The sequence below is a fragment of the Sinocyclocheilus rhinocerous genome, unplaced genomic scaffold, assembly GCF_001515625.1.
Source record: "Sinocyclocheilus rhinocerous isolate Xijiao unplaced genomic scaffold, SAMN03320098_v1.1 scaffold633, whole genome shotgun sequence".
In the NCBI taxonomy this organism is placed as follows: domain Eukaryota; kingdom Metazoa; phylum Chordata; class Actinopteri; order Cypriniformes; family Cyprinidae; genus Sinocyclocheilus; species Sinocyclocheilus rhinocerous.
The window spans coordinates 163,647-174,671 of record NW_015654568.1 but is presented as its reverse complement, the minus strand read 5'-3'; the positions used below and the strand labels follow the sequence as shown (position 1 = coordinate 174,671).

At 36.4% G+C, this 11,025-nt stretch overlaps 1 protein-coding gene across 3 annotated transcripts in view; it reads left to right on the top strand.

Moving 5' to 3' along the window:
- Positions 1-3,958: 3,958 nt before the first annotated feature.
- LOC107717658 (stonustoxin subunit beta-like) overlaps positions 3,959-11,025 on the top strand; it is a 12,469-nt gene continuing 5,402 nt past the window's right edge. Inside the window, exons 1-2 of one of the 3 annotated variants that reach the window (XM_016524476.1) lie at positions 3,959-4,071; positions 9,211-9,319. The gene's annotated coding sequence lies outside the window, so the exon portion shown is untranslated. Of the gene's footprint in view, positions 4,072-8,561; positions 8,811-9,210; positions 9,320-11,025 lie in introns of those variants that run through there. The other 2 variants (XM_016524474.1, XM_016524475.1) reach the window with 2 other exon arrangements.

Here is an 11,025-nt window from a genome sequence, read left to right as displayed (position 1 = left end):
AAAAAGCCGATTAATCGGTTCCTGACGTCATCAAGCAATAACATCTCTACGCATTTCTTTTCTAACAACTCAGTGCCATGTTGTATCAATTAAAAATTCAAATAAGTCATTTGTGTCAACACATATTGAAACATTCAAAAAATAAAGTGGTAATCCTCGGCAAACTTCGACAGTTGGTTGAACCGGCTCATTCGGTTCTTTTTGAGTTGGACGTGCTACTTCGGCTGTGCGTCCTGCGTCATCAACCCGCAACTAAAGTTCGATTCAGTTCGATTTGTGAACCGGCTCAACCGGTTACTTCCTGAGAACCGGCTCAAAAGAACGATTCATTCAAGAACCTAACATCACTAATATATACAAAGGTGAGCTAAATGGTAAATCACAAACAGCTGGAGGCAATGAGACTTAATTAATTTAATTAGAAATATTTCAACTAATTTAAACTTTTTTAAAAATTGTGTTTCGATCCTCACTGGCTGTGCTGATTTAATCTAGCGGGTCTAGTGTCTCATGTCGCAAGTTCAATGACGCAGGTAGTGACGATTCTCTCCGGCCAATCAGTGATCAGCACGGTTTACGCATTACATGTTGGTAACGGTACGGCTCGCTTGTAACCGCAGCCGAGGTGGTACTGAAAAAAGTACCAGGTACTGTACGCAGTGGAAAAGCCCCCAAAAGCGAGCCGTGCCGCACCGTACCGTGCCGTACCATGCAGTGGAAAAGCGCCATATGATTGTTACTGTCTTGTATAGTGTCTTTTGTATTGTATACTGTTTTATGCATGTTTTATGATTGAACCCCCAGATAATGTAACCATATTAGTATCATGCTTCCTATCAAATTAATCCTCATTTAATGCCCTACACAATCTAATATGCAAAACACCCTGCTAGAAGACAAAGAGTCGTAAACTTTTCCTCCGAAAGTTTAAGTTACCATTTGGCTCACTGACCCCCTGGAGGTGTGACCTTGCCAGAAGTTAAAAGGCCACTACATCAATGACCTCATGCTCTCTTCATCTTCTGCTGCTTGTCTGTCACTGCTTGCAGATCAATGTCACTTAAACGATTCCTGATCTTGGTACATGCTCTAATGCATTAGTACTGTAAGAAAGTTATTTTCTGTGGCCACAAAAATAACATTTCTTAAAGCTAAAATGAAATTACCCTGAATGTTTGCTGGACAAACAGATTACTTGATTGAAATATTAATTCTGCTACAGTTACTTCTGGCAGCTGAAGTAAATAATTGTAATTAATTATAATTAATTGTAATTATGTTAGTGCTGTCAAAATTAGCGTATTAATGCAGGCAATTAATTTTTCCACTTTAACAGCATAAAAAATATTTAACACAGTTAACGCAGGGGCGGAGCTAGTGTTGGTCACCCCACTTACAACTGCTGACTCTGTCTCTTTTTTTTCTGGACAGGAATTGCATTTATTTAGACAAAGAACGTCTTTACAAGCACATCAAACAGGAGACTTTTTAGAACAACCGCGAACTTTGGTCAGATGAGATGTTGTCAGGCAATATGTCAGTAAAAATGAATTTTCTTGTCCTGTCAGCCAGTATACTGTGCTCGTAGCACATGCTCTTCAATTGACCCTTTGCAAAAACCCACCCTCGTTAGTTACTGTTGCTGTCTCCGACAAGCCATGCTTCTCTCACAATTCACACCATGTTCTCACGTAGTGGAAAATACATCGCGGAGCAAAGAGGAAACTGACAACATGCCGACAGACAAGACAGAGCAGGTTACTTCTGGTATGAAACATTTGTCTCAAAATTGGTAATTTTTTAAGAAATTAAAACAATTAATTTTGTGGCTATTTAATGTGTCGTGACAGATCGATGTAGTGCCTCAGTTCAAGCGGCACACGTGAACCGATCGTCTTTTCATATTTACTTAAAGCAAGAAATGAACATCAGAACGTATTTTATTTCAACTGCGGAAAGACGTCAATACACACAATTTTTCAAGTTTAAGTCCACCGAAGTTAATCTACTCTCCTGTCCGATTTGTTTGTTTTGTTCGGATTCTGCGTTATGATTGGTCAGATCGCCTGTCAATCAAGCTCTTTGCGAACAGTCAATTGCCACACAAATACGGCGGCACGCACTAGCCTGTATCATTTCATATTAAAGCGCAAATGAAACTACGAGCATGTGTGTCAGATCCGCGTCACGTTCAGCAGCGGCAGCTCTTAAAGTAATAGCAGCCAAATAAGCTAATAACCCAGCTGCTGTGATGTCTGTTCATCAAAGAGCAAAAGAAAAAATAGGAAATCAATGACTTTTGTAGCTTTACGGATTCATCTATATTTAATTTAGAATTTAGTGTTTGATAACTTTATTCAATTTCTGTAGGGGAGAGTAGGGACGGTTGCAACGAGGGGCAGTTGCGTGAAGCATTGTAAAAACATAACATTTTAATCAGTGTTTTCTAATAGGCATAGCGCATGTGTCAATGATATTGTGTCAAGCTAATATACCAAGTTTTATCACAGCTGTCAGTTGTTGCAACTGTCCCAACATGCTGTCCCTTACCACAACATTGTTTAAAAGCTTGCCATAACATTACATAATTGTAATTTTATGGATTAATAAAGAACTACTTTCAATAGTTGGGTATCTCTCTTTTTTTAAGTAAATAGGTTAAAAATCTACTTGTTACTTGAAAATGTTTTTCCATTTACTATTCTTTGTTTTTATACAGCCAATTTAACTTATTGAAGACCCTGTCTGTGCACAAATAAAATAAAGAAATTGCAAAATGATATTTAAGAATGATTTTAATTACATTTTAAAGAATGTTGCAACTGTCCCCTGTTGTGGGGTCAGTTGCAACATTTCACTTTGTCTATTCAAGTGTAAATTGTATATTATATATACACATGTTTGCAGCAGTGCGGGTGAGTAACTGACAGATGTGGCTTTATTGTATAAAAATGTTGGCTTTCTAATATAAACAGTCTCTGAGAAACTATATCTACACTACCAGGCAAAAGTGTTTGAACAGTAAGACTTTTAATGTTTTTTAAAGAAGTCTCTTCTGCTCACCAAGCCTGCATTTATTTGATCCAAAGCAAAAACAGTAAAATTTTGAAATATTTATACTATTTAAAATAACTGTTTTCTATTTGAATATATTTCAAAATGTAATTTATTCCTGTGATTTCAAAGCTGAATTTTTAGCATCATTACTCCAGTCACATGATCCTTCAGAAAGGAGGATCAATTTAAAGCATCCTTGCTAAATAAAAGTATTAATTTTAATACTTTAGTTACCCCCAAGTAACTAGTAAAGTAATGCCTTTTTAATTTACAGTAAAATATCTGAGTTACTTTTTTCAAATAAGTAACGGCAGTTACTTTTTATCCATTTATTGATTGACAGCTCTCGTGTCGCCGTGTTGAGAGAAATCTAGATCTAGACTAAATTTGAACATGCATTTACTCATCTCACTTTCACAAAAACTGATTCAGTGTTCCTCAACATAAATAAAAACAGTGAAATGCAATATCAGAATATGAGGCAAACCTACAATAATTAAATGTTAATAATTGAAAATATGTTAATAATTGAATTTAAAGAAACGTGCAAAGTGGTTTCTGATACAGTGTTAAGGCACACTACAAACTGTAGTAGGGATACTGGGATGCTTTCATCAATTTATTGAATTCTTATTTGGCCTGATGTGTGATCATTTATCTGATAAATTATGTGATTGGTGGAGACACCATCTTACTTTAACAGTCAATTCTAAGTAGTCTTTGTTTGTATAGGCTATAAATGTGTGTTTTTGCATTCATTTAGCCCTTAGTTATGTACAAAGACAGAAAGCGAAAGTAACTTCGTCATAGGAAGAGGCAGCCAGGGCATTATAAGCATGTAATGTGAGATGAGTGGAACATGTGCAGGAAATGATCTTCCTCTGAGTCATCGATTGCGGCAGAGAAAACAGGCAGACAGCACTGGAAGCAGCTAATGCTCATCAGATGGCATAATTCAGTGGAAAATTAATAGAAATTATCATTCTGTCTAAAAAAATATTAACATGTAAGCATGTAAGTATATCACTATTTCTTCTAATATGCACACTTTTTGACTATAAGCCCTATGGATGCTGTTTAGCGGATTACTTGTCCGCAGACGTAACTGAATACAAATATGTGTTGTTTGTAAAACAACTACTGATTTTGCATGGTGATTGCGCTCTCCTGACATAAATTAAGAAATTACTGTCACTGTAGCAGTTTTATTATAAACAGCAGTCTAATATCGAAGCTTACATCTTTAATGATACACAGTTTCTCATGATCAAATAAGAGTGTGATGCTAATAACTGGGTGTGCCGCACACAACATTTTGATTGGCCCCTCGTGGCCAGCTTCAGTAAAGATCATAAATAAACCTCGCCCTCTCTATGTAAATGAAAGAGATGTGATGCAAACTGAAAAACCAAATTACACTTTAAAAATTTCCCCCCCTAAAAATGGTTTGTTATTTTAGGTAGTTCTTATCACTCTGATGTGTTCAAGTGTTGATTTTTCTAATAAGTTTGGTTTTAGTTTTTTTTTTAATATATATATATTTTTAATTTGATGCTATTAAAGCTGATGTGCCAATGATTGACAGCTGTGATTGACAGTTTATCTGAGTGAAGTAGTCACAGAGGCACCAGCACAGAGTTTTCGGAGGAGATTGAAGATTTAAGTTTGTACATTCAGCATACATCAAAATCGGAGCAGCTAGGCTACTAAAATTTCAGGGGGTGTGCTTGCGTTTGAGTCTGCAGGAGTTTGGGGCAGTGCTCGAATTGAGTAGGGGATGGGGGGATCTGGGACCCCAAGGCATTAGGGACCCCCAAAAGAAGTAAAAAATAGACTTAAAGGGGCCCCCAGATATTTTTATTTTAGTAAAGATCACAAAGACAAATCTGATGAAAATCGTCTCAGGTTACTTATATAACCATGGTTCCCTGAGTAGGGAACGAGACACTGCGTCCTCTAGGGGTCGCTATGGGGAACGCCTCGTCGTGACCTGTGTCTGAAGCATACATTGAAAAAACACCAACTTGTTGGCCGGCGACAGCCATGACGTCACTACCGGTGCGACTATAGTATAAATACGCGCCGGGAGAACATGTCATTCACTTCCTCCCGGCGCCTATTTATACTATAGTCGCACCGGTAGTGACGTCATGGCTGGCGCCGGCCAACGAGTTGGTGTTTTTTCAATGTATGCTTCAGACACGGGTCACGACGAGGCGTTCCCCATAGCGACCCCTAGAGGACGCAGTTCGAAGTTCCCATGAAAGGGAACACGCAGTTAGGATACGGTAAATGTCCACTCCATCAGGGCACAATGCGAAAACGATGCGATTATGAAAAAATATTTAGGAGCACCAGTGCGACTGACCCGATCAGCATATTTGTGTTTGCGCTGAGGGGAGCTTCAAAGATTTCTACTTACAACGTGTTTTTGCAGCGGTGAGTAATGCATCACAGACATATCTGTTGATTCCTTGAACACAATGTTAATCAGAATTGCTCAAAATACTGGAGTTTTGTTCACTGCTGAGTTATGCAAGCTCACAAATCCTTTCATTATAAGAAACAAAGTGTAGACACGATGTAAATAAGTGATTCATTGTGCAGTGTAGGGAGCGTCGTTGATTATAATGGAACATTGTGAGATCGTGATGAACTAAGATGAGTGACAGCTTTTAATGATTATTAAGGGAGTTTGCCAGTGTGATATTGACTTAATACATCAGTTCAATAAACAAAAAACAAATATTAAGTGACTTATTGTCTGACTATACTGTAACACTGTCTGATTTCGTCAACGGAAATCAACAAAGTCACAGCTAAGCCGCTGCACATCTCCATTCAAACACAGTGGTGTTTCTTTTATGAATGACCGTGCGTTTTTAAACTAATCTAGTCAGTCAATTATTTAATCCCCCATTCATAAAGACAGTCACTTGCTTCGTTCCTGAATAAATCAGTCGTTCGAATGAATCAACTGAATGAATGATTCAGTGATAAAATCAGTGACTTGCCACCACCTACTGGCAGCTTTAGTTTCATTTTTAAAGTATCATTTCAGTTATTTAAATCATTGAATATTTCTATAATCAAAATGTTATATTTAAAACATTAATCTCAACATGAATTTATGAATTTAATTGCACTCATGCCACCTCTGAGCCTCATTAAATGTCTGTAAATATACCTACATGCCACTTTTGTGTTCTTCTGTGCCACCTCTGTAGTGCAAATGAATTTTGTTAATACTGATTTTATTCCATTGGTAAATTATTTTTCTTATTCCATAGTTTTACTTAGAAATTTTGAAAAAAGCTTATAAAAATACACTTTTGAATTTGACATAAAAGATGAAATACTTTCAATAAAGTTAGAAAAAATGCCATTACAAAGTAAAAAAAAAAAATATTACCTCGTAATTGGAAGGCTAATTTGTTACTGATCAGGTGGTGCTCCTGAATTTTTTGACTGTGCTCCTACATTTTTAAAATTATAAATGAAAGTAAGCCTAGAGCCCGGTCCATGTCGGACTTTTGTGTTCCAGTTCCTTAAAATTGGAAACGTTCACTCATTTTTTATTGTTACTATTTTAAACAATTTATTAAAGTGATCAAAACTGACTTGTGGCATCAAACTAATTATTTTGTGATTAAAAATATCACAAATATGTCAAAACAATTGTGCATGTCATTATATGGTCACATGTGAAACTCATTCGTGAAATCACCACCAGGTGGCGCAAAGTGTTGGTGCATTGCTCAGAAAGGCTGGAATTGTGACATTTTCACTAGTAAATGAAGATAAAATAATTAAATAAATTAAACAAGTCTTTTAATGTCCATTTGAAGTTACTGACTGCTCCTTTATCACTGCTTTCTGAGACATTATGAAATAATTATTTCTGTCCTGCTGCTGAATCTGACAGTCACAGCCTTCGGTGAGTTTGGAAGCCATCTGATTATCTTCTACTGTTTTTTTTTTCCAAGACATCTCAGTTTATTTTTATAGTGCTTTATACATCTATCATGTTGTTCCTGACCTTCCAGCCTATTCTTAAGCATGTTTTTTTTTTTTTTCATATTATAAATGTATTTTATAGGATTGCAAGCCCCTCCCCCCCAACCAAAAAAAAAAGTGGGGACCCCCCATAAGACTTGATTCAATTCGAGCACTGGTTTGTGGCACAAATGGAAACTGTAGCTTCACCTCACGATCACCACTGCACAGATGCTTGCTCCAAATTTGGTCATCAGGCAGATGGGGCCAAAAATCTTTGAATGGGATGAGTGAAATTTGACCATGTCAACATGCACATTTTGTCCTCGTTAACGCGACAACACGCTCATCAGCCAATGAAATTGCTGTATATGATGGTATGTTGGTATATACATATACAAACATCAGACATGTTTATTCGCGAAAGATGTCGTCATGAGGGATAATGCATTGGTACTTTGAGTGTGATGTCAGTCTTATGTCATGATTTGTCATGTCCTTTTTAGTTAACTAGTTCAACATTAAAGTAATTTGCTCTAGCACAGTAGATTTTAGTAAAGCAATATCGCAATAAACTAAAGAAAGGATTAATATGTGAATAAATCTAATGGTAAATCTGCTTTATAATTATAAGTATTACATGATCGAACATGGCAAGAATGTGAGCGTGTTGAGAGATACATTCAAATTTGTTGTCTTAACATGGTAAAACTGCGTCTTTACACATAGTAAAGAAACGCCGCAAACCTGACACCTTAACATGGCCAGAATGTATATACATATACAAACATCAGACATCATGTTTATTCGTGAAAGATGTCGTAATGGTACACTGGTATGCACGTATGCAAACAGACATTATATTTGTTCATGAGGGATAATGCATCAGTACGTTGAGTGTGATGTCAGTCTTGCGTCATGATTTGTCACGTCCTTTTTAGTTAATTAGTTCAACCTTCTTTCTCAGCTGGAAAAGTCTTAATTCACATTGTTATAGTAATTTACTCTAGCACAGTAGATATCAGTAAAGCAATATCGCAATAAACTAAAGAAATGATTAATATGTGGGTAAATCTAATGGTAAATCTGCTTTATAATTCTAAGTATTACATGAACATTACAGGTTCAAACATGGGCAGAATGTGAGCGCATTCAGAAACATGTTCAAATTTGTCATCTTAACATGGTAAAACTGTGCGTCTTTACATATACTAAAGAAATGTGGCAAAAAACTGACACCTTAACATGGCCAGAATGTGCATTTCTAAACATACAAAAAAGAAAAAGAAAAGAAAAGCACTCAAAATTGCTGTGTTAATGTGGATGAACAGTGCGTGTTGTTAACACGGCCAAATTTCACATTCCGTTTAAAGAGTTTTGGCCCCATCCACCTTCCATAGCTCGGATCTTGTGACATTTTGGCTTCACTTCTCTACAGTAGAAGGAAGTGAAGTGAAGACATGTCAATAAGCTGGCTTCTGATTGGCTAAAGAGTAGAGCGCTGCCAGGAAAGTCTCAAAATACACACACAAATCCAGTGCGATTTACACATGGACGAAGATTTACAAATTCTGATTCAATAATTAACCCGTCTCACTGAAAGTCACACTGCTCACTGGAAGCTCAGCTTGATTCTTATTCAAGGTTTTGTAAAGTATGTGTAACTAAGGGGTGTGGTGCTGTGATAAAGGTCAGTCATTCATCAAACTCTGATCTTTGGACTCATTCTGTCCAAACTGCCAACTGGTAAGACTGAGGTAATTTTAAAATAGTCATAAAATTGAGGGGATATGGTGTCGTACCTTTGATATTTATTTTCATTACATTTGTACTAACAGTATATATAGAGAAATTGCATATGTTCAAAGATACTACTGTTATTTACCTATGATGATATTTTTTGCACAGTTTTCAATCATGTTACAGCAGATTTTAGCCCAAGTAAGAATAATATCAAATATATCTCTACCACTTTATGAGCACATTTTATTGAAAGTTACACTGCTCACTGAAAGCTCTGCTTGATTCTAAAGCAATGTTTTGTAAAGCATAAGTAACCAAGGGGTGTGGTGTATACTTACAGGTCAATTACGTAATCTTTCAGTGTTGTATATTTAGACTGTCCGCCTGTAAGTTCACTGATTTGTGTTGTTTCAGCTCTATGATCATCAAACTCCTGTCTAAAGGAACTGAACCTGAGTAACAATAACTAAAGGATTCAGGAGTGAAGCTGCTTTCTAAGAAGCTGCCAACCGGAGAAGCTGAGGTAATTTTAAAATCATATATCTTGTCACTGTTGAATGGAAACCTTGTATGCCCAAACGCGCTACTTTTCAGGAAATGCGAAAAACCCTATAGTTTTTGAATAATTAAACACTGTCATCATATTTGGCATGCGTCATTACATTAACCCTCATGTGGTGTTCGGGTCCTTTTTGCTCTGAAAAATGTTTCTTTTTCCCGAAAATACTAGTTAATGTTATCGCATTGGACTGAAATTTTGTGACTTTGTTCACAAAGGGTATAACTACTTCTAAAAAATTTTTTGATCATTTTCATACTTTTCTGGGGGAGATTTTTCACCTTGTTACACCCGTGATGTTACAGAGCAAAAAGGACCCGGCCTCAAAAAAATGCTTATAAATCACTCATTATGCTATATTATCAACAAAGATTGGATTCAATCTTTTTGTCAACTTCTTTTCTTTCATTTAGGACTGGTTTTGTATTTATATTTGCATCTGATTAATCGTAGGCCTCATTTATCTGAGAGTAGGCACCTCATTTTTTGAGTGAAAAAAGCATTATTTATGAATAATTTTCACAATATTAAATAAAAACTGATGAAAATTTACACTGTTTATCACACTAGTGTACTTTAATGTTTAATCAGGGATTTTGCTTTTAAATGCTTTTATTTTGTACAAAATAGCACAAAGTCACACTTGTGGTGTTCCCGGTCAAAAATGTCCAGCCATTCAAAGTGAATGGGAAAGAATGAAAGTAATAGAAACTATTAGTGTTCAGGAGCATGTTGATCATGTTCACGTTCACATATGTACGTGTGCTTGCAAACATAAAGGCCTTGGACCTGTTCATGTTTGGATGCATGCATACTCACGCTAACACACACACACACTTATACAAACTATTGGGAGTATTACAAGTTTTCTATTTCATCCTACCCTGAACTGCATCCAATATCATTTAATCAATCTGATAGTATAACTCTCTCTTTCTCCCTCTCTCACTCATCCACACACACACACGAACTGGCTTCACCCTGCTTCAAAAGAATCTTTCTTTCATCAGACAGAAATGTAATTACCACGATCAAGGTGCAGATACGTAGCAAGGAGATCGGTAAAATAATCCATGTGACATCAGGGGTTCAACCGTAATATTACGAAGCTACGAGAATACATTTTGTACGCAAAGAAAACAAATAACGACTTTATTCAACAATTTGTCTCCGTCACCCTGGTGCCATTTTGGAGAATATCCACTGAACGCAAACTGCGTATGCTATTCTGTGTCAGCTAATGTCAACATGAAACGGCTTGGGATTCGTTTTAAAAACGACTCGTTTCAATTATTCAGAGTCGACTCTTTCTTTTGAGAGACAATAACTTTATACACGGTGCACTTTCAGATTTAACATTTTGCTGGATGTTTTCATTCACTTAGAGCTGTGTTACACACTGCATGAAAGGTAATTTTCAAAAATCCATAATAGGGGCACTGTAACGATGTCCTTACTACCTTTCTGGGCCTTGAATGTAGTTGCGTTGCTGTCTATGCCAGGACAGAAAGCTCTCAGATTTCATCAAAAATATCTTCATTTGTGTTCTGAAGATGAACGAAGGTCTTACGGGTTTAGAAAAACATGAGCGTGAGTAATTTTCATTTTTGGGTGAACTAACCCTTTAATGAATATTTACTGTGTTCTACCTATTTGTTGTGTGTGTGTTT